This window comes from Haemaphysalis longicornis, unplaced genomic scaffold, assembly GCF_048455015.1.
Source record: "Haemaphysalis longicornis isolate Haplotype H1 unplaced genomic scaffold, Haemaphysalis longicornis Haplotype H1 scaffold_11, whole genome shotgun sequence".
Taxonomy (NCBI): Eukaryota; Metazoa; Arthropoda; class Arachnida; order Ixodida; family Ixodidae; genus Haemaphysalis; species Haemaphysalis longicornis.
In genome coordinates this window covers 21,488,863-21,511,564 of record NW_027526214.1, presented here as the reverse complement: position 1 = coordinate 21,511,564, position 22,702 = coordinate 21,488,863, and positions in this window count along the sequence as shown.

Here is a 22,702-nt window from a genome sequence, read left to right as displayed (position 1 = left end):
TTATTAATATTATTATTATGATAATGATTACGCTTTAATATGCGAAAATTTTCGAAGCCCATGTTATGCTCTCTGAGCAGTGATAAATTATACATAATTTTACGCTTTTCGGGAACTAATTTCTTGGCTTGATGCCTAGTAATATATAACGGATTTTATCAGACGTAAAAGTTAGTATGGTTTGATTTCCGGTCCATCACAGATTCACAATTAGTCAAAGCGCTGTGTCCACCTGCACACGACACGGTACAGAAGAGTATTTTCTCACAAGAAGCATACTTTATTTAGCCTGTAAGGTTTTTGTTTTATTGTAAAGTTCTCCACCTGCATATATGGGAGGGGTCAAAGTCCGCGCAGGCAGCTGTCACTCACAGACATCTGCCAAACAGTTCGCTGCCACGGCTTACGGGCCAAAATCTTGTAGGTTGCCCGCCCAGACGAGAAAGCACGTGGCAGTTAGAACACGCGCCGCCTTTGAAAGAAGTTTGGGGGGCGGGGTGCGGAAGGAGAGGGGGGCCTGGACATGTCACGCAACGCAAACTTCCTATCGCAGCAGGATTAGCACAAAGACGATAAGCAGAAAAAATGTCGCTTTTTGGGCTGGGGAGCGGTCCGCTTCGTGCGTGGGTTTGCGCATAGCCATCGAACTTTCTACGGCGATGAACTCCTGTTGCGCAGCTGTGATAGTCTTGCTAGTCGGCAAGCCGTTACACATTAACGGGTCCCCTTCGTGTTTGAGAGCGACAGGTCAGCACGAGAGATGGCATCAGACAACAGTTTAATAGGGATAGAATGTCTCTGCTCACCCCCGCGCTGCTGCTCCCGTTGGTGCCGTGTAACAGTTCTAGCAATCAGTAGTTCGTTATCGATCGGTCGGCTCGTTGTTCGGTCGTAACTGGCAGTGGAAACACGCTAAAGCTTCTCGCCTAGATTTGCGGTCTACGACGGAGGCGGGTATAGGTGGACCTCTCGTTTTCGAGTCCTCAACACGTCGGCCGCGTCCACTGTTTTCCCGCGCTCCTTCGGGGGTTCCTCTCCTCGTGACGCCACGACCAAGCGGGACAAGAACTGCGGGCCGCCCTTTGGTCCGCGCCGACCGCAGGCTCATTCCAAAGCGAAAAGCGCCCACGGGGACAAACAGCTTACCATCCCCGAGTCACGGCGGAGGTCCATTTTCAAGACGGCATCGAAGGGGCCGCACGCAGGACGCGTTTTTAAGTGGACATAGCTTAAGTCATCCCGAAAAACAACAGAACAGACATTGTTGCTGCTTTGTTTGGCGTCCAAGCTTGAGCTCTTCACACCCCCCAGGCCTGCTGATTCCCCATCTCTAAGGGAGCCGCTAGGGTCGGGCTGGCCCAGCGGCCTCTTCGTCCACACGGAGTGGCGCCTAGAGGATTACGCTACGAATGGAGTCACGCGGGCATGTAGCTTCCGCAACGCTTGTTGCTCAGACAGCCTGCAGAGGCTACAGCACAAAGGCCAGTAGCGGTCCCAGAGATTGGTTTTGGGGGGGGCGATTTTTTGGGGGGCGGCGGGGGGGGGGGGGGGCGAGGCGAATAAAGAATCGCTCCCCTCCTTGCGCCAATTCTGCTGAAGTGGTGATAACCATGGAGGCGTGTGCGCGTATGTGGTGCAACCCGCTGGGATTTAACATCGCGCAAGTGGAATGCTTAAAAAAACTAAAAATAAGAAACTGAGGACCTCTTTGGGGGGGGGCGACCGCCCCCTTCGCCCCCCCTTGGGACCGCACTGACAGAGGCGCGGGCTGAAGCCGAACGACCCCGCTGCCCACACCTTTGATCATTTAAATAACCATATATAAGTACTCTGACCATTCATCGAGAAATATCGAGTCGATATCAATCACGCTTATGCGATTCAACTAATCCATTAGCTTTATTGAACGGGTCGTCATCGCATTGAACTTCCTTGTCAAACGCTAAACATGATAATTTGTAGGAGAAACTGTGAATGAGCCCGTAGGTCAGTGCTTAAGTTGTCAATAATTACATATAACATCCCTCAGGCTTAAACAATTTACAATGTTCTCCAGACATTACTTCATTATTCGCATGTCGGACCCTTTCTTATACGGGAACGTGCGCGCGCCGAAACGTCCGCGTACTTCGATATCCGTGTACCGAAAAGACTACCGAAACGACCTTTGCCGAAAAGGACCGGAGCCGCGCTCGGGGCCTTTTTTATGTGGCTTCTTAGGCCCGGTCAAGTTGTGTACCCCCTACTTTTGGTCCAAGATGTCTTCTCATAAACCTCGTGAAAACAAGGAAGAGGAGTAGGAATAACTTAATTAAATTGAAACGGACTCGAAGATTGTCAACCATAATGTCAGGGGCCCCCCACTCCTGCCCACGTGTCACGAGTTAGTGAGCTTCGGTGTGAAGATGATATTGAAGCTCCTACCTTCAACTTTCAATGCGGCCAGTCAAGATTTTTTTTTTTTTTCACTTGATCGAGCGGGGCCCCTGACAGCTGGGGGCCCGGGGCTGCAGCCCCCGTAGCCCCCACCTTAATCCGGCCCTGGTGATAGGAAATGAGATGTAAAAACTTGATGTCACTGAGAAACTTAAAAGTGCGTTGCACAGGAATCACGGGATCATCAGCTAGAAAGAGTGCTGGGTGTAGTGGAATGTGTTGTCTGTAGAGTTGTGGGAAGTGCTTGCGTCTTGTTGTCTGGAGTGCTTTGCATGTAATGAGGATGTGAAGTACGGATAGGCCCTCCCCACACCTGCTACACAGGGGTCTTGGTGATCCGGTGAGCAGATGGGAGTGTGTCGCGTGTGTGTGGCCTATCCGTAATCTACCTAGGGCAACTTCGATGAATCTGTTGTGTGAGTCACTAGTGTATTGTCCTAAGTGTGGCTTTACTATGTGTAACTTGTTGTCTGTCTGTGTATTCCAGTCGGCTTGCCATGTTTTGCGAAGGTGTTGTCGGATGTGTGGCTTGAGGTCAGTGTAGAGTATTGTTGTTATGTCCACTGTGCTTGCAAGTGCAGCAGTGGCGGCCATTTTATCTGCGGTCTCATTCCCCGCGATTCCAGCATGGCCTAGAACCCAGTAAGGATTAGTTGAAAATTTTTTGCATATATAGACATTATGAAATTAAAGACAAGATCGACAATGTGGTTTTTCTTGGGTCTGTGTGAAGACAATGCACGTACAAGGCTCAAAGAGTCTGTGAAGATGACGGACTTAAGAATTCGTTTTTTAAGAATGTGCTGAACGATGAGTAAAATGCCATATGCTTCTGCAGAGAAAATAGTGGTGTGTACGCTCATGGTTCTGCAAGCAATAAAGTTGGGGCCATGAGCGGCGCACGACATTGTAATTGAAGTTTTCGGGGCATCGCTGTAGAATTCGGCACATTTATATTTATCCTGAAGCGACAAGAAATGCTGCAGAATCGCAGCTCTCGGAACCCGTTTTTTATCTATTTTCACAAATGAAACATCACAACAAACAGGCTGCAGTTGCCATGGTGGTATAACGTCAGAAAATGATGAAGATGTACAGACATCTAAAAACCCAACGGAAAGACCTGAAGCTTCATCTCTCACCCTCAGAGAGTAGGGAAAAGGAACAGATGGACGATTTGAGAATAGCTGGGTTGTATATGTATCGTTGAGGACAGGTTTAAAAGGATGGTTATTGAATGATGAGACCTTAAAAGCATATAATAAATCTATGTACATTTTTTGATGTTCCAGGCACCATTTGTTACTTTCAGCGTACAGACTCTGGGCCGGGCTAGCGCGGAAAGCCCCACACGCAAGGCGCAGGCCCAAATGGAGAACTGGGTCAAGCATTTTTAGTGCTGTTTTTGATGCCGACCCATACACAACACTACCGTAGTCTAGCCGAGACCCGACTAAGGCGGTAAAAACGCGAAGAAGGAGTTCTTTGTCTGCACCATAGGACTGGTGGGAGAGGACTTTGAGAATGTTTAGTGTTTTCAGGCATTTATGTTTAAGTTGTTTGATTTGTGAAATGAACGTGAGTTTTTCGTCAAATATGACACCTAAAAACTTGTGCTCCTTTTTTACAGGGATAGAAGCGCGATGAAGGGTGATCTCCGGGTCTGCCTTAATCCCGCGCTTGCGGGAGAACAGAACACAAGTACTCTTTCCAGGTTCGGTTTAAAACCGTTTGTGTCCGCCCAGCCATCAAGTTGGTTCACCCCAAGCTGGACTTGGCGTTCACAAACTGAAAAGTTACAGGACTTAAAAGATATTTGAATGTAATCTACATATATAGAACAGGAAATGGTAAGTGGCAGTGCCTTCCGAAGTGAGTTCATCTTAACAATAAACAGTGTGCAGCTCAAGACACCGCCTTGAGGGACGCCATTTTCCTGCACGTATACATTCGAAAGGGCACTGCCAACCCTCACTCGAAAGGTCCTTTCCGTCATGTAGCTACTGAGCGTGTTCAGCATGTTGCCGGAAACACCAAACGACTTGAGGTCACACAAGATGCCGTACCGCCAGGCCGTGTCATAGGCCTTCTCCATATCGAAGAAGACTGTTATACAATACTGCTTATGAATGAAGGCATCTTTTATATATGTTTCCAATGCAACCAGTTGATCATTGGTGGATCTCCCAGCCCTGAAGCCAGCCTGGCAGCTGTCGAGAAGACCATTGTACTCTAAGAAGTACATGAGTCTCCTATTGATCATCTTCTCGAACAGCTTACACAGGCAGCTTGTGAGGGCGATGGGACGATAACTTGCGGGAGAGGAAGGGTCCTTTCCTTCTTTCAGAAAGGCCACTACAATGGCCTCCCTCCATGACCCTGGGAGGTGCCCCGAAAGAAATATTTTGTTGTAGAGGTGAAGGAGGGTTTCAAGTGTGTCTGTGTGCAAGTGTTGAATCATAGTGTATGTAATGTTGTCTGCGCCTGGAGCTGAAGGTTTACAAGTACTAAGTGCGATCTTCAGCTCATGCAGTGAGAAGGAGGTGTTATAAGAGGAGGTCGACTTATTACTGTCTCGTAAGGACTTCTTCTCACAGGATGTTTTGTGTTTTATGAAAGTGTTGGTGTAGTGCGCTGAACTGGACACATGTTGGAAGTGTTGTGCGAGCGCGTCAGCCTGGTCTTCCAGTGTGTCCCCTGTTGTACTAACCAGGGGCAGGCTGTGTGTCTGTTGTCCTTTTAGTTTATGTATTCGTGTCCATACTTTTCGCGTGTCAGTGTAGGAGTTGATGGAAGTGAGGAAGGTGCGCCAACTCTCCCTTTTCGCCTCACGGCGCACTCGCTTCCCAAAAGCCTTGGCCCGTTAAACGAAATGAGATTATCTGATGTGGGGTACCGGCGAAGGACACCCCACGCCTTGTTCTGGGCCTCTCGCGCCCGCCTACAGTCCTCATTCCACCACGGCCTCCTTTGGTTGCGCGGAGCGCTGGAGGCGTGGGGAATGGATTTTTCGGCAGCGTCGCGGATGTGTGCCGTGATGAGTTGGGATGCTTCCTCTACGTGTAGGTGTTCTATGGTTGTGTGGTGTAGTTTAGATGTTTCTGTGAATATACTCCAGTTTGGTTTTGATTCATTAAACCTGTAATGGGAAGATGGACTGCATGGGCCTTTACCTATATATGTTAGGGAAGTGGGGAAATGATCACTACCATATGGGTCTGTGCCCACACCCTACTCAAGACATGGAAAGAGAACTGCGGAACCAATAGCCAAGTCGAGATGTGAGTATGTATTATGTCCTAAGTTATGGTACGTAGGCTGCTTTTTGTTGAAAAGGCATGCTCCTGAAGATGTAAGAAATTTCTCTATCAGGCGACCTCGGGCATCCGTTCTGGAGGAGCCCCAAAGAGAGTTGTGTGCATTAAGGTCGCCTGTTAGGATGTACGGTTCAGGCAGCTGGTCGACCAGCGCCTCGAAGTCAGAGCTCGAAAGTGCATAATCAGGACGAATGTAAATTGAGCATACCGTTACCAATCTATTAAAAATTATTGTGCGTATTGCTACAGCCTCAAGGACGGTGTTGAGAGTGATAGGGTGGCATGCTAGGGATTTCCGGGCGATTATGGCTACACCACCCGAAGAGTTTGTGCAGCCAACCCTATCCTTTCTGAATACCATGTACCTATTTAAGAATTTTGTGTGATTGGGATTCAAATGCGTCTCCTGAAGACACATCACACTTGGCTGGTTCGAATGCAATATCTCATGGACATCATCAAGATTTTAATGAGGCCTCTACAGTTCCATTGACTAATATTTTCTCTTCCCATTATGAAGATTTAGAAGCTACTGAAGTCTGTGTGTATTTGTGTTCATGTGTCTTTCGGGGCTGTTACTCTAGGATTTGGCTTTTTGGGCCTTTCTGCTGCTGCCTTGGGCGTCGGAGGCCGCTCCTTGCGCTGCGTTGCAGGCAGGAACGGCCCGACATCCATCTCATCGTCGGATGTCCGAGAGGTGCCCGACGGACCGGGCCCCCCGGACTTGGCCCCCATTCGGGAGCCCTTCATTTGAGCCGCCACCGCCGCGGGCGTCGGGGACGCCAAAAGTGGCACAGGCGGTGCGGTGGCGGTGGGAGCCGATCCGGGGCCCGTGGTGTCCATCACCTCGGTAGCCTCCAACGCACTGGAGGACGGGCAGGCGGAGGCGGGAGCGGCACCGGTCCCTACAGAAGAGGTTGTCACCACAACCGCTGCTGACTCAGCAAGCGGCGTGGCGACAGATTGGGCTGCCTGAGGCACCCCAGGGGGGGGCGGCGGGGGAGGGACCAGGTCAGACTCACTGAACTGGGTCCCTGTAGACACCAGACGCCGCTCCGCCACCCGGCGAGCCGCGTCGGCGTACCTCCCCAGGGGGAAAGAGGCGAACCTCTTTCGCGCCTCTGGGAAAGTGATGTTCTCAGTTATCTTGATGTTGATGATCTTTTTCTCTGTGTGAAATTTTTCACATTTGCGGGAGTACGCTGCATGCGGCCCCCCGCAGTTCACACACGTGAGGGTGTCGGATGGGCAGTTGTCACTGGGGTGATCGTACGCGGCGCATTTTGCACAAGTCATTCGGCCACGGCAAGAGTTTGTACTGTGCCCGAACCGCTGGCACTTGAAGCAGTGGCGCAGGTTCGGAATGTAAGGTCGAATGGAGCATCGGATGAAGCCTGCATTTATATGTTGTGGAAGTGCCGAGCGGTCAAAGGTCGGGATGATGTGTTTGGTGGGGATTATCTTGTCGTCCCTGCGCATCCTGATGCGCCGCACAGCTGTGACGCCCTGATTCTTTAAACCTTCGAGAAGGTCGGCATCTGTTTCCGTCAGGAGATCTGTCTCAGAAATCACACCCTGAGAGCTGTTCAGGCTCCTGTGTGGCGTGACCCTGATGTCGAGATCTTGGATGCGGGTTTGTGCAAGAAGAGTGCGGGCTTGTTGTTCAACATTGACTTCTACCAGGATTTCTCCGGTCCTGAGCTTTTTAGCTTGATATTTGCCACCTATGGTGCTTTGCAGAAATTTAGAGATCAAGAATACGGACATGGAAGCGACAGGTCGTGCTGAGTCAGCAGACTCAATCACAAGAAAGCGAGCATAGTTATTCGCGGTTGTTGACAAGACAGTTGTTGAAAGAGGTGGGTACGAAACTTCGGTGCGGCCCCTTTTAGGGGGCCGATCACGTTTGGGGGGGTTTGGAAAATGCCATATGACACATTGGAAAGCAGGGAGACGGGGGTACTTTCTCCTTTGACCTTACCCTGGTAGCCAAAGAGGTCCCGGAGCTCCCTGCCTGGTGAACAGACAGGGAGCCCATCCGCCGGAGCTTGACCTGGGCTCCGACGGCCACCGTTCACGGCTTCTAACCCTTCACCTATAAACACATTGCCACGGTTGGATCCAGCGTATGTTTGGGGGCTCGGGGTCCGCGGTATCGCCAGTACCGTCACCAAGATTGCTCAAGGTGCCCCGTGCGGGGAGTAAGTGTAAGATCATGATGATGGTTGGATGTTTATGGCGCAAGGCCAACTGGGGCAAAGAGCGCCAAAATAATAGTCATATATGAGGGGTGAAACCTTAAACACTAAGTAAACTCAGCAAAAACAAAAGTAAAATCACAAAACGACAATGAGCATGACTGGTGTATAGGGCCAGATTTTATTATGCATGATAGGTTTAAAAACTTGACTTCTGACAAAAACTCAAACACACGTTTCACGGAAACAATGGCATCATCACCTAGAAAAAACGACGGATGTAGGGGAATATGTTGTCTGTAGAGTTCTCTGAAGTGTTTGTGCCGTGTTGTGTGAAGTTCCTTGCATGGGATTAGTATGTGCACTACAGATAGGGCCTCTCCGCACCTGCTGCACTGGGGTCTAGATGATCCTGTCAGCAGATACGAGTGCGTCGCATGGGTGTGCCCTATCCGCAGTCTACCCAAGGCGACTTCCGTGTGTCTGTTGTGTGAGTCAGTTGTTGTATCGTCGAAGGGTGGCTTTATTACGTGTAGTTTGTCATCTGTCCGTTCATTCCACTGTGCGTGCCATTTCCTACGAAGGTGTTGTCGAATTTGTGGCTTAAGGTCACTCTGTGGTAGCATTGTTATATATACTGTGTTCCAAAGTGCAGCAACTGCGGCGTTCTGATCCGCCACCTCATTGCCAGCAATCCCAGCATGGCCTGGAACCCAGCACAACACCAGAACAAGTTTTTGGGCATATATAGACAAAATAGTGTTGAAAACCATATGAACAATTATGTTTTTCTAATGGCTTGTATGATGCCAATGCGCGCACAACGCTCAAGGAATCTGTATATATGATGGACTTCAAGATTTTGTGTTTAAGAATGTATTGTGCAATGAGTAAGATGCCATATGCTTCAGCTGAGTAAATTGTGGTGTATGTGCTCATGGTTCTGCATGCATCAAAGTTTGGTCCATGAGCAGCACAAGACACTATGGTTGCAGTTTTTGATGCATCACTTTAAAACTCTGCATATTGATACTTGTACTGGAGGTACCAGAAGTGCTGCAAAATTGCAGTTTGTGGTACCCTGTTTTTATCAATATTCGTGAAAGACAAGTCACAACACACAGGTTGAAGCTGCCAGGATGGTAAGACGTCAGTAAAAGAAGATGTGTAAATGTCTAAAAAGCAGATGTCGAAATTTGAAGCTTCCTGTCTCACTCTAAGCGAGAATGGCAAAGGATCAGACGGGCGATTTACAACCAGTGGCGATGTGGATGTATCATTAAAAACAGGTTTAAAAGGATGGTTATTCAAAGATAAAATTTTGAAAGCGTAGAGAAAGTCCACATACATTCGTTGGTACTCAAGGCACCACTTATTACATTCAACATATAGACTCTGGGCCGGGCTAGTCCGGAAAGCACCCGACACAAGGCGCAGACCCAAGTGGAGTATTGGATCAAGACTTTTTAGGGTTGTTTTCGATTCCGACCCATACACGACACTGTTGTAGTCTAATCGAGACCCGACTAACGCGGTAAAGACCCCAAGAAGCAGTTCTTTGTCTGCACCATAGGATTGGTGGGAGAGGACCTTGAGAATGTTTAGTGTTTTGAGGAATTTTTGTTTAAGTGCTTTGATGTGTGGAATGAACGTGAGCTTTTCGTCAAATATGACACCTAAAAACTTAAATATGACACTAAATATGACACCTAAAAAAATATGACACCTAAAAAAATATGACACCGTTTAACAGTAATAGGTGCACGGATAAGCGTAATCTCAGGGTCGGTGTTAATCCCGCGGTTGCGGGAAAACACAACAGAAGTACTCTTGGCCGGGTTCAGTTTAAACCCGTTAAGGGCCGCCCAGCCAGCAAGTTTCTTAACACCGAGCTGTACTTGACATTCGCATATTGACAGGTTAGAGGAGTTAAAAGATATTTGCACATCGCCTACATAGATGGAACAGGAAATGGTCGGCGGCAATGCCTTTCGGAGGGAGTTCATCTTAACTACAAATAAGGTGCAGCATAGAACTCCACCTTGCGGCACACCATTTTCCATCAAATATACAGTGGAGAGTGCACCACCAACCCTCACTCGCAAGGTTCGTTCGTCCAAATAACTACAAAGAGTGTTCATCAAGTTGCCAGAGACACCAAATGACTTAAGGTCTCTGAGTATGCCGTAGCGCCAGGCTGTATCATAAGCTTTTTTAATATCGAAAAATACAGTAAGGCAGAACTTGTTATGGACAAATGCATCTTTTATGTAGGATTCTAGTGCAAGAAGTTGATCATTGGTAGATCGCCCCACCCTGAAGCCTGCCTGGCAGCCCTCGAGAAGACCGTTGTACTCTAGAAAGTACACGAGCCTACGGTTTATCATCTTCTCGAGGAGCTTACAGAGGCAGCTTGTCAGGGCGATGGGACGATAACTTGCGGGAGAGGAAAGGGTCCTTCCCCTCCTTCAAGAAGGCCACAACTATGGCCTCCTTCCAAGAACTTGGAAGCTGCTCCGAAAGCCATATTCTGTTATAGAGGTGAAGGAGTGTCTCAAGAGTGTCTGCGTGTAGGTGTTGTATCATGGTGTATGTAATGCTGTCTGCCCCTGGAGCTGAGGGCTTACACGTGGAAAGAGCAACCTTCAGCTCATGAAGTGTGAATTCAGAGTTGTAAGCAGAATTGGACTTGTTCTTCTCTCGTAAGGGCTTCTTTTCTGCATATGTTTTGTGTTGCATGAAAGTATTAGTGTAGTGTGCTGAGCTGGACACGTGTTGGAAGTGTTGTGCGAGTGTGTTAGCCTGGTCTTCCAGTGTGTCCCCTGTTGTACTAACCAGGGGCAGGCTGAAGTGCTAGCTGTCCTTTTAGTTTACGTATTCGTGTCCATACTTTTCGCGTGTCTCTGTGGGAGTTGATGGAAGTGAGGAAGGTGCGCCAACTCTCTCTTTTCTCTCTCTCTTAAAAGCCTTTTCTCTCTCTTAAAAGCACCAACTCTCTCTTAAAAGCCTTTGCCCGTTTAAAAGAAATGAGGTTATCTGACGTGGGGTACCGGCGAAGACACCCCACGCCTTATTCTGGGCCTCTCGCGCCCGCCTACAGTCCTCATTCCACCACGGCCTCCTTTGGTTACGCGGAGCGCTGGAGGCGTGGGGAATGGACTTTTCGGCAGCGTCGAGGATGTGCGCCGTGACGAGTTGGGCTGCTTCCTCCACTTGAAGGTGTTTTATGGATGTGTGGTGTAGTAGAAATGTTTGTGTGAATGTGCTCCAGTTTGCTTTTGATTCATTAAACCTTTTATGGGAAGATGGACTGCATGGGCCTTTACCTATATATTGTAGGTAAGTGGGGAAGTGGTCACTACCATATGGGTCAGTGCCCACGCCCCACTCAAGACATGGAAAGAGAATTGCAGAACCAATAGCCAAGTCGAGATGTGAGTAGGTATTATGTCCTAAGTTATGGTATGTAGGCTGGTTTTTGTTGAAAAGGCGTGTTCCTGAAGATGTAAGAAATTTCTCTATCAGGCGACCTCGGGCATCCGTTCTGGAGGAGCCCCAAAGAGAGTTGTGTGCATTAAGGTCGCCTGTTAGGATGTACGGTTCCGGCAGCTGGTGGACCAGCGCCTCCAAGTCAGAGCTCGAAAGTGCATAATAAGGACGAATGTAAATGGAGCATACCGTTATCAACCTATTAAAAATTATTGTGCGTATTGCTACAGCCTCAAGGACGGTGTTGAGAGCGATAGGGTGGCATGCTAGGGATTTCCGGTCTATTATGGCTACACCGCCCGAAGCGTGTGTGCAGCCAACCCTATCCTTTCTGAATACCTTGTACCTATTTAAGAAATTTGCGTGATTGGGATCCAAATGCATCTCCTGAAGACACATCAGAGTTGGCTGGTTTGAATTCAATATTTTATGGACATCATCAAGATTTTTAATGAGGCCTCTACAGTTTCATTGAGTAATAGTTTCTCTTCCCATTATGGAGATTTAAGAACAACTGAAGTCTGTGCGTATGTGTGTTCATGTGTCTTTCGGGGCTGTTACTCTAGGATTTGGCGTTCTGGGCCTTTCTGCTGCAGGCTTGGGCGTCGGAGGCCGCTCCTTGCGCTGCGTTGCAGACAGGAACGGCCCGACATTCATATCGACGTCGGATGTCCGAGGGGTGCCCGACGGGCCGGGTACCCCGGACTTGGCCCCACTTCGGGAGCCCTTCGTTTGAGCCTACACCTCCGAGGGCGTCGGGGACGCCAAAAGTGGCACGGGCGGTGCGGTGGCGGTGGGAGCCGATGCGGTGCCCGTGGTGTCCATCACCTCGGTACCCTCCAACGCACTGGAGGACGCGGAGACGGAGGTGGGAGCGGCACCGGTCCCAACAGAAGTGGTTTGCACCACAACCGCTGCTGCCTCAGCAAGTGCCGTGGTGCCGAGTTGGGCTGCGTGAGGCAACCCAGCGGGGGTGGAGGCGGGACCAGGTCAGACTCGCTGAACTGGGTCCCTGTGGACACCAGACGCCGCTCCGCCCCCCGGCGAGCCGCGTCAGCGTACCTCCCCAGGGGGAAAGAGGCGAATCTCTTTCGCGCCTCCAGGAAGGTGATGTTCTCAGTTACCTTGATGTTGATTATCTTTTTCTCCAGTTGGAACTTTTCACACTTGCGGGAGTACGCTGCATGCGGCCCGCCACATTTCACACAAGACAGGGTATCGGATGGACAATTGTCGCTTGGATGATCATGCGCCGCGCATTTCGCACACGTCGTTCGGCCACGGCAAGAGTTTGTGCCATGCCCGAACCGCTGGCACTTCAAACAGCGCCGCGCGTTCGGGATGTACGGACAGATGAAGCAACGGATAAAACCTGCATTTATGTGTTGTGGGAGTACTGCGGGGTCAAAAGTAAAGATAATGTGCTTGGTGGGAATCTCCTTGTCGTCTCTGCGCATAGTGATGCGTCTCACGGCAGTGACGCCGTGATCATTCAAGCCGGCAAGGAGATCCGCATCTGTTTCGTTTAAGAGATCTGTCTCGGATATCACACCCTGCGAGCTGTTGAGGCTCCGATGGGGTGTGACCCTGATGTTGAGATCAGCCAGTCTAGTCTGAGCTAGAAGCTTTGCAGACTGCTGTTTGTCATTTATTTTGATTTGGAGTTCACCAGACCTTTGTCTTTTGCACTTATACGATTTTCCTATTATGGCTTCAAAATACTTGGCAATCAAGAAGACTGACTGAGATGCAAGAGGGTGGGTTGGATTGAGCGATTCCATCACAAGAAATCGAGAAAAATTATCTGGTTCAGGAAATGTCAAAGATGGCAATGGAGGAAATGATACTTCGGTGCGGCCCGTTTTAGGGGGCCGATCACGGTTGGGGGGGGTTTAAACAATACCATAAAGCATAGTATAAAAGCAGGGAGACGGGGGTACTTTCTCCTTTGACCTTACCCTGATAGTCAAAGAGGTCCGGAGCTCCTTGCCTGGTAGACAGGCAGGAAGCCCATCGGCCGGAGCTTGACCAAGGCTCTGACGGGCACCGTTTACGGCTTCTACCCTTCACCTTTAAACACCTCGCCATGGTTGGACATGGCTTATTTTGGGAGCTCCAGGTCTGCGGTGTTGCTGCTCACAATCACCATGAACACTCAAGGTGCCCCGTGCAGGGATAGTAAGTGTAAGACGTTGAAGTAAAATAAACGTGAAATGGCAAAGAATATGACTGGTATGGTTTTACTTGCAAGGTTTTACCATGCATGGTATGTATTGCAGTATGAAAACTTGACATTGCTAACAAATATAAAAGTATGCTTGTAGATGATTGTAGGGTCCTCCCATAAAAGGTACGATGGCTGTAGTGGCGATTGTTTTCTTCAAAGGGAACAAAGTGCCTGTGGCTTGTTTCTATTACTTTGTACAGTATCAGTATAAGGATTGTGGATAGGCCCTCTCTGCACCCGCTGCACACGCATCTTGGAGATTCAGTCACACGTGCGAGTGTGTTGCATGTTTGTGGCCTATCCGCCACCTCGCTAAGGTCACTTAGGTGTGTCTGTTGTATGAGTCAGTTGTGTACCGCCCAAAGTTTGGCTATATTGTAGTTTGTTGTCACTCTGTTCTTTCCATTGTGCTTGCCATTTCTTACGAAGGGGTCAAATTTGTGACCTAAGGTTGCTGTGCCAACATTAGATCAGAACGAGTTTTTTGGCATATAAAGACATGATAGTATTAAGAACCATACTGACAATTTTTTTGCATGACTTCTGTGATGCCAATGTGCGCCCAACGCTTAAGGAATCAGTATATGTGACGGACTTTAGAATTTTGTATTGAATAATGTGTTGTGCAATAAGTAAGATGCCATCCCAAGCAGCCCACACATGTACGGCTAAGCATGAGCTGTCCATCTCTGGCCAGGTAATTTCTGCACGGCCATTCCCCCATGAGAGAGCAAAGCCCATACTCAAAAGTGGGCCTTGGCCATGTGCTGAAAGTTCCCTGGTGTGAGCTGAACAGCCGCTCACCTCTGACCAACGCATCGACAAGGGGCCTACAACCGCCCTTCGGCCGCCAGACTTCGCCGCCGTCCTGCCGTTCCTTTGTTGGCCGACGGCTGTTCAACCGTTAACAACCCACGGCCGTTCAACTTTCACAGACGACGGCTATTCATCCTAGCCAGGAGGACGGCTGTCAAACCATAGCTCCTCAGCCATAGTTTAACTTTAGCCGTGCAACTTACTCGTCCGGCCGTTCCACTGCAGCAGGGGTTTTAATTGTGTTGCAGCTCTCATCCAGCCCTAGAATAAGTATAGCCAAGCTGTTTATACAGCCAAGTGCAGAATTTATAACCTGTAACAGCAATCATTCGTGCTTTTAAGAAAAAATTTAATTCAGCAATTGACAAAGACTGTTTATTACAAAAGGTAGGGCAGATTTATTCCCTGAACTGCTGCCCATACAGTGATACTGCTTCCATTTGATGCGACCGCTATGGTGGTCATGGACAGAGTACAGCTGCTTTGCTCCAATGTAAACCACAGCTGCCATGCTCAGGAGTGCCTGCAGCAGGGAACAAAAAGAAAAAAAAGGACGAGTTATAACACTGCCCACAGTCCCCAAACTCTGCAAGGCAGCTCGATGCCCCTACAGATATTTAAACTACAGATGTGGAAAGCATCTTGCTTTAAAGGGACCCCGCAACACTCTGAGCAGTGGAACTGAACCTGCGCGACGTTTATATTACACTGCCAGGGATACCTGAGCCAAATATTACACATACACGTGAGGCCGTGGGCGTGCAAATCACTGTGAAAGACGTAGAAAAACCAACCGCGGTTTCAATTTTCCTCATTATGCACCCCTGGTATGGCCTAAACGACGTCATTGCCGCCATGGCTGTGCTATTAGCTACTGCTGGTCAACTTCGCGGCTTATTTCTCGCATTTCCTGCGACGATCTACCGTCATCGGCGCTGCATACCAAACTCTTCTAAGCCTGAACCTGTATGCATAGTTTTGGGGTTTCTTTTGTGCTTTGAGTGCGCGGAGTTTGAGTGATGGACTGAATACTCCCCTTTCAACGAAGCAACTGGACAACAAACGTTCATTGCTTTAAAAAATGTCCTACCAGCCTGAGTGCGCACTTTTGAGCAGGCTGCAATGCCTGCTTTTTTGTGTCACCACACCGGAAATATCCTTCCACATTGCGGAGAAACGAAGAAAACTCCCCGGCCTGTGATATAGTGAAGGCACCCAAAGAAAATGCCGCGAGCCGCCCTCACTCTGGCAGAGAGCGTGCAGCTTTCGTCGCGTTGTCTGCGTTTGAGTTGAGAGGAAACAATTTTGCACGATTGCCCATCGCGTGTAGTTTCGGTTATAGCGAACAGATTTTCATAATTCTTGTGGGAGGAGATTGCTGGGACACAGGCTTTATTTTAACCCAAAATACATTCCAAGTAGTCAATGGTAAGTGCTGCAGGTCCCTTCAAGAATGCAAAAATTCCAGAAAGAACATTTACCATGAATCTCGATTTACCAGTACCTGTTGTCTAGTTACAAAGAATTTCAACAACCTTTAGAGGTAGTTCAAACAATGTATGGCCCACAGCCATTTTTCAAAGATACAACTCGTTCAAACGTGCTGGTTCAAAAAGTGAACCAGTACAGAGAAAATAATACAAAGTAACAATAGTCACAATGTTTTAGCAGACCGGGCTCCCCAGCCTCACTGAGTCAAGACAAAGCTGAGAGTTTCTAAATTTATACCATGCTTTATCCATAACCATTACTCATGATGCACAGCTAGGCTCTTTCCCACAGTTCAGTGGCTGCTGCCAGAACGTTTCATTCGGTACACAAATAGTCTATACTGACATGAGCTCACTGACAATGACTTGTTTGCTGGCCTCAACAACAAGCAAGACAGTGCTACAAATTAATTTACGCTTGCAATGACTGTGCCTTATTTGCAGTTAACAAAGCAACCGCAACTCCAAAAGGCAACATACGCTCCAACTCAATATTTTAAAGGTAAACTGCATTACTTCATTGTGAAGAAACTTTAATCCTTTTTGAGCACAACTGCCACAGCTTCAAATTGTAGACTGTTGGTTCAGGGAAAAAAGTTTATTCAGCTATTCCAACTATGCAAGCTTGCTGCAATATTAAAGAGAGCTGGGCAATTGGTTCCGTGACAGTACAATGAAGGCTGTTAAAGTAATTTTTGACCGTAGAGGCACTCTGCTCCCATAAGCTAACGTGCCACTGTACTGACACCAAATTCGGTGTAAACAGGAATTGGGACAGAGAGCGCAAGCTATTTCAAATTCGTGTGCGTGTGTGCTTCGTGTGCGTGCTACAGACCAAGGTCGCCTGCGAAACTGATGACGCTCTTTTCTCCTTTTTTGTATTTTATGAGCGGTGCGCTGTCTATCGCTCCCCCATCCGGCCGCGCACGCCAGCGCGGGTGCAGCGGCTGGTTTTGGTATTGTCCTCCGGGCGCTTCCCGCTTCTTGCACTCGCGAAACTGATGTCTATCTGATTTTGATTCACTCAAAAGGTGCCGGCTTGTTACTCTCTCGTTTTTATTTGGTTTTATCTTGTGTTTTTCATGAATAAACCACATATATGTAACAAAATAAATTAATTTTTGTCACTTTATGGTCACCTTAAAAATTACTATAATTTTTATCTCGAAATAGATTCATCCGAAGAATTTGAATCAGCAATAAAAAAAATCGTGGGGGTCGCATTTGGCAAAAAAATTGGACCCTTAAAGGGTTAACTGCTGGGCAGTGCAAAGGAAACAGCAAAAGCAAAATGTTCACTGGGAAGTCTGCTATGATGATGCAGCTGGTAGAATATTCAACTGCAATTTCCAGACATGAAGTTAAGCTTGATTTTTTTTTGCTCAAGGTGATGGAGAAGGCACTGAAAACGTGTAGTTCACTCCTTTAGTGGCAATAATTATAAGATTTATGAAAAGCCAAGTTATTTACACTGCCTCTTCAAGTCAATTTAGTTAAACTCAAAGGCTAAATTATTTAATATCTGTACTGACCCCCTATGTACTTCATGTGTTTTTGGCCGCTTACATGAATAACCCAAAGTGTAACGGGATGACTTGGAGAAGTTGCCCACATGTCCCTCCACTTTTATTCAGGCCTAGTAGATCTAGTACGAAGCAGTGTTTTATGAGTGGTAAATTCTCTGGTCCTGAAATTACACAAACAAAGCAACAGCCTCAAGATCAGAACTGCATAGTGCTTCCAGCAGAAGCATATTAAAGAAGTCGTGAAGACATTTTCTAAAAAAGTTGTGTTGTGTGGGTACTTATAACTGTGGAACCTTAATAAACAATGCATAACTGTTCTGCTGCCCAATATTCGCAAATAGGAAAGAAATGCAGTTAATGTTTCACCGAGGCTTTCCTCCTCAACTCGTGAAGTGACGTCTTGGTAAGAAGCCAATCACAGTTCTCCCTTGTCTGCATATGCCAGCTCAGAGCGGGCTCGCAAAGGGTCAGATAAATCTGCACCATAATGAAATTCACCTTGGAACTGAACGGGAGATGTTTGATCTCCGATGCGACTGATCAACATGGTCGAACTTTCAGTTAACAATGCAGGTGAGTGACGCAGGCAGAGGTAAGCAGGTTGAAAGTAAACTGGGTATTTGTAAACTGTTTACGCTGTTTCGCACGAGTCTAAACTATACACGTCTGTCTCACGCAGCCTGTAATGTGAGTTGCACGAACGTGAAACCTCCGACCTGAGGCGATAAATGACCAAAAGCTTAAAATGAGAATTTACTACCCAGGGCGTTCATCGAAGGAACTTCGAGTAGTGGAAATTTAAAACCAACTTGTTATTTACTCATCAAGCACGAAAATAACTAGCGAGAAGCAGGGACACCGCGCTGAGTCCCACCATCATGCAGTTCGATTGCTTTTCTGTTTCCTGCAATACATAATGGTGTTAACTGTGTTTCGTGGATTTGGTATGCTCCCCTTTTGCTCACTGCAGAAACGCTCAACACTAAGTTGGCGGTGAAAGCTCTAAGTTGACTAGAATTTATGAAAGCACACATGAGTGCTGGGTTACAAATGTGAAGCGGCTTTTATGCTGCAGTTTTCTGTCGCGCGCGCTTCTTTCGTCGATAAGGTAGTGGGTAAAGTGTCTGTCATCAATGCAGGCTTGCCGTAATGTTGGACTGGCCCGGCAGCCTCAAGTTCAAATCGCACATGGGGCACTCTTTTTTGCTTTGACGATTTTTTGCTATTTGATATAAAACAGGTACGATTCCGAAGAGAATGCACCAAAACGTGAACTTCAGCGGGGAAACTGGCTACAAATCGTACAAACAGCCAGTCGGTCTGAGTCATAGCCTCTACAGGAGGCTATGTCTGAGTTCTGTTACAATGGTTGCCACACAACAGAAGCGGTCGTGACACCGGTCACGTCAATAGAAAACTGGTTTGCTAACGAATAAAGAGTGCATTATTTTTAAAATATTGGGTTTGCAGTTGTACAGAACAATATACACAAAGAGTATTTAACTTTTGACTGTTTTTACTGTGACGTCATTGCTAGTTGCACTGCCAACTGGCGATGTGCGCATAGTCGCTTGCGATGCACCTCAAAACAAGAATTTAGAAGTTGTCTCCTAATTTCCAGAAGCAATGAATTGTGAAAATATTTTGGATTTATGTTCTTAAAAGGTCACTCAAGTAGACAAAATTAAGAAAAGACAAATAGATTTTCTCTTCACAACCCCTTTACATTTCCATGAGCTTCACATTTGATGACATTCGATTTGAAACCAAACTTCCCTTTCTTTCACTGTGCCCTAATCCTGCCTTTTCATATACACAGAATCCTGCTAGTGCCAACGCTTTATTTGAACAATGCTGCCTATGAATATTTGCATTACCTGTGTCTAGCAGTGAGCGCAAAAGTGGCTTGAAACAACCCTTGTAAACACAGCAAAATATTGACAACCACAGAGAGTGAGTACCTGACAAGGACTGGCACAGACTATCAACTATAATTCAATGCAAGAACACAACCAGAGGTACATGGATGCACATGCATAAATGAAGTGTCATAAGGAAAGTTTCCACTCTTCTTAATCAATACGCTCTTCTGCATACTTAATCTCTCCGGTAAACAGGCCTCTTGACACAATCATATTTTTTTCTTATGGGGTAAGCCTCCTGCGTTTGCTTCAAATGCGTGTCGCTGCACTAACACCATATTTTTTCTTGCGCAAAGGGGTACTGGACTCCATATCTCTGCCAACCAGTGCAAGTCATGCCTCCACAAAGTTAAGGATTGCTTCGGCGTGCAGATTGTCAGGATAAAAGAATTGCAATTCCTGCAGTCATTTGTGTTAGCAGCAGCACATAGACTAAAAAGAGAACTGAAAATGCGAACAGTAACACTGAAAAGGAGCGGGAAAATAAACACCGTGAAGTTGCGTCACAGCTTCAAATAATGTCCCATACTATAAGAATGGTAATGAATGACACGAGTTGAAGTGCTGTTTTCACCACTTTTCAAGCATACAGGAATGTGCGCCCGCAGTGTAAGCAAGATGAAAGGGACCCTGCAACTTGCTTTGAGCAGTAAACAAACTACGTGATGTTTCGATTACACTGCGAAGAATACCCGAGCGAAATATTACACGTGCACACAAAGCAGCAAGCACGCAATTCACTGTAAAAGACGCCGAAGTACCAACCGCACTCTCTTCAATTTTCTCATTTATTTATGCACCACTGGCACCCCCAAAATTACATATTTACATACTGTCTTATTGGTTGTTTGTAACGGTCTGCCGCCATCGGCGCTGTGCACCAATCTCTTCTACGCCTGAACGTGTACGAACAGTCTCAAGCGTTTCTTTTGCTTTGAGTGTGCACGAAGTGCGAGTGGAAACTCAATACTTCCCTTTCAATCAGACCGCTTGAAAACAAACTTTTATTGCTTCAAAAAGCTTGAGTGCGCACTTGCGCGCAGGTAACCAGGACTGCATTTTTTGTTGCTCCAGACCGGAAATACACCCCTCCACGTTATGGAGAAAACTCACCAGCCTGTGATATATCGAAGGCCCCCGAAGAGAACACCGCGAGTCACCCCCTTCTCCGGGAGAGAGAATGCAGCTTTCATCGCGTTGTCCTACTTGTCCGCAATGAGTTAGAGGGTATGAATATGTGCGATCTTGCATCGCACGTACCTTCCATCATAGCGAACAGATTTTCATGATTCTTGTGGGAGGTGATTGCTGGGACAATAGACTTTACCCCAAAATACATTCCGAGTAGTCGAGGGTAAGTGCTGCGGGTCCCTTTGATAGGCAAGGGTGTGAGAAAAAGCACACCAATGCCTACGCAAGTTGCTAAGAAGGGACATTGCTTATGAGATACCTCTTTCATGTCGAAAGGTCTGCATTGGTCACTCTGGAAGGTGTGTGAACGTGCAATTGCGTGAACATGAACATAACCTCTCAGTTGAGAACTGCACAAGTGGGCATCACCCCATCCATAGCTCTGCAAGTGCATGCATGACGCTCCTAAAAAGCAAATGAAAATTGTCCAGGTGCAGTGGTACATGAGGAAGGGAGATACAGGAAGCTTACCACATAGAAAAGAACGGATGCGATTGTGTCAGTGACATTTCAACGGGTCTTCATATGAAAGAGCGTATTTATTAGGCTGTGAACTTCCCTTATCACAATTTTTTTTGCATGCAAGTGGAGCCACATAACTTTGGGCTGCAATTATGTGGTCTTACGCTGCCTAAAAGTTAGTTGCTAGTCATTGCCTGTTCGCACCAGCTACTTTCTGTGATTGTCAATATTTCGCACCAAGTTCAAGTTTCGTTAAGATGCACCAACTCGCCAAACACATCTTTCTAAGCTTGAAAGAAGGGATGAAATAACCTTAAACACAAAGCAATCACACTGTGCGTCATGGCTATGCCAAAGAACCCACCAGTAACTATTAACGGCAGGTATTGTCTAAGGCCTAATAAACGGCATGTCAATTTCTTCGATTTTAAGATGCAGAAATCCCACAAACCTTGCGAGATTAGCAGCAGTGACGCAGATTTCGCCCACTCTCATCCACAGCGTTTGTGGCAGGATCAGTAGTAAGATGCTCATGCCAGGCACTGCAAAAAAAAAGACCACACATAATCTACGGTACTTTGCAAATGAAAAATGGACAAGCAACCAAAACAAATAGAAAACCGGGCAAGCATTTTGAATGCTTGAGCGGGGTCAGAAACTGTAACAAAATTGTAAAAACATTTCTTTCTTTAAGATCTTCGCAGCAGCCATAAAAATTTTGGAATTTGTTAGCACCAAGAAACTAGTCTGTAAACAGGTCCTCTGACACGGGGGTTCCCTCTCAAAAGTGTAGCAACGTAATAAGAGCATGCTTGTCAATCTTCTCACGTTGTTTGCAACACCCAGAAAGTTTCCATAGATGCCACCCATCCCTGTCACAAGTGAAGGCATCACGAACTGACAACCTTAGGTTGTCCGGTGCTTCATGTTCAGACGATATACGAAAATGCTATAAATCAGGGGTTGGCAACCCGCAGCCCATGGGGCAGTATTATGTGGCCCCCGGCACAATGGTAGACCCCTTCTCCTCTGTCACTTTCTACCTGAAGGCCGACATGGCAGTTTTGACCTCAACCGGCATGAAAGCTCGTGACATTCGTGCTGAAAATAAACATGATAAGGATCGCTATTATAGTTTTGTACACTGCTTTCAATTTCCCCCCCAAAATTTATTTTCCTGCAAAGCCCCTCCCCTCCCAACCAATGTGCCCTCCAGCCCCCTCCGTGTCCATTGCATTAAACCCGGCTCTCCGCCTGAAAAGCTTGCTGACCCCTGCTATTCAGCAAAAGTTGCAAAGTTTTCATCTGTCACTGCTTGTTCAATTTGAAGTGAATGAAAATAAGTAAGATCTCTCCTTTGTATGCATCACGCAAGCATACAAACCCATTAAACCCTTCGTAATTTCAATGAAGGGCCCATGAAGGGCCCATGCTAGGGTTGAGGCTAGGGCAAGTTGATTCTAAGTGGAAAAAGACGAGACTGCAAAATGGGCGAGATACATCAGACAAAGTAATGAGGAAAAACACAAGTGCTGTTTTTTCTACTTATTTCTTTGTCTTTTGTGTTGCCTGTTTTGGGCATTTCCTTCCTTTTCACCCAAGACGACAGCAGACATTTTGTTAAAGAC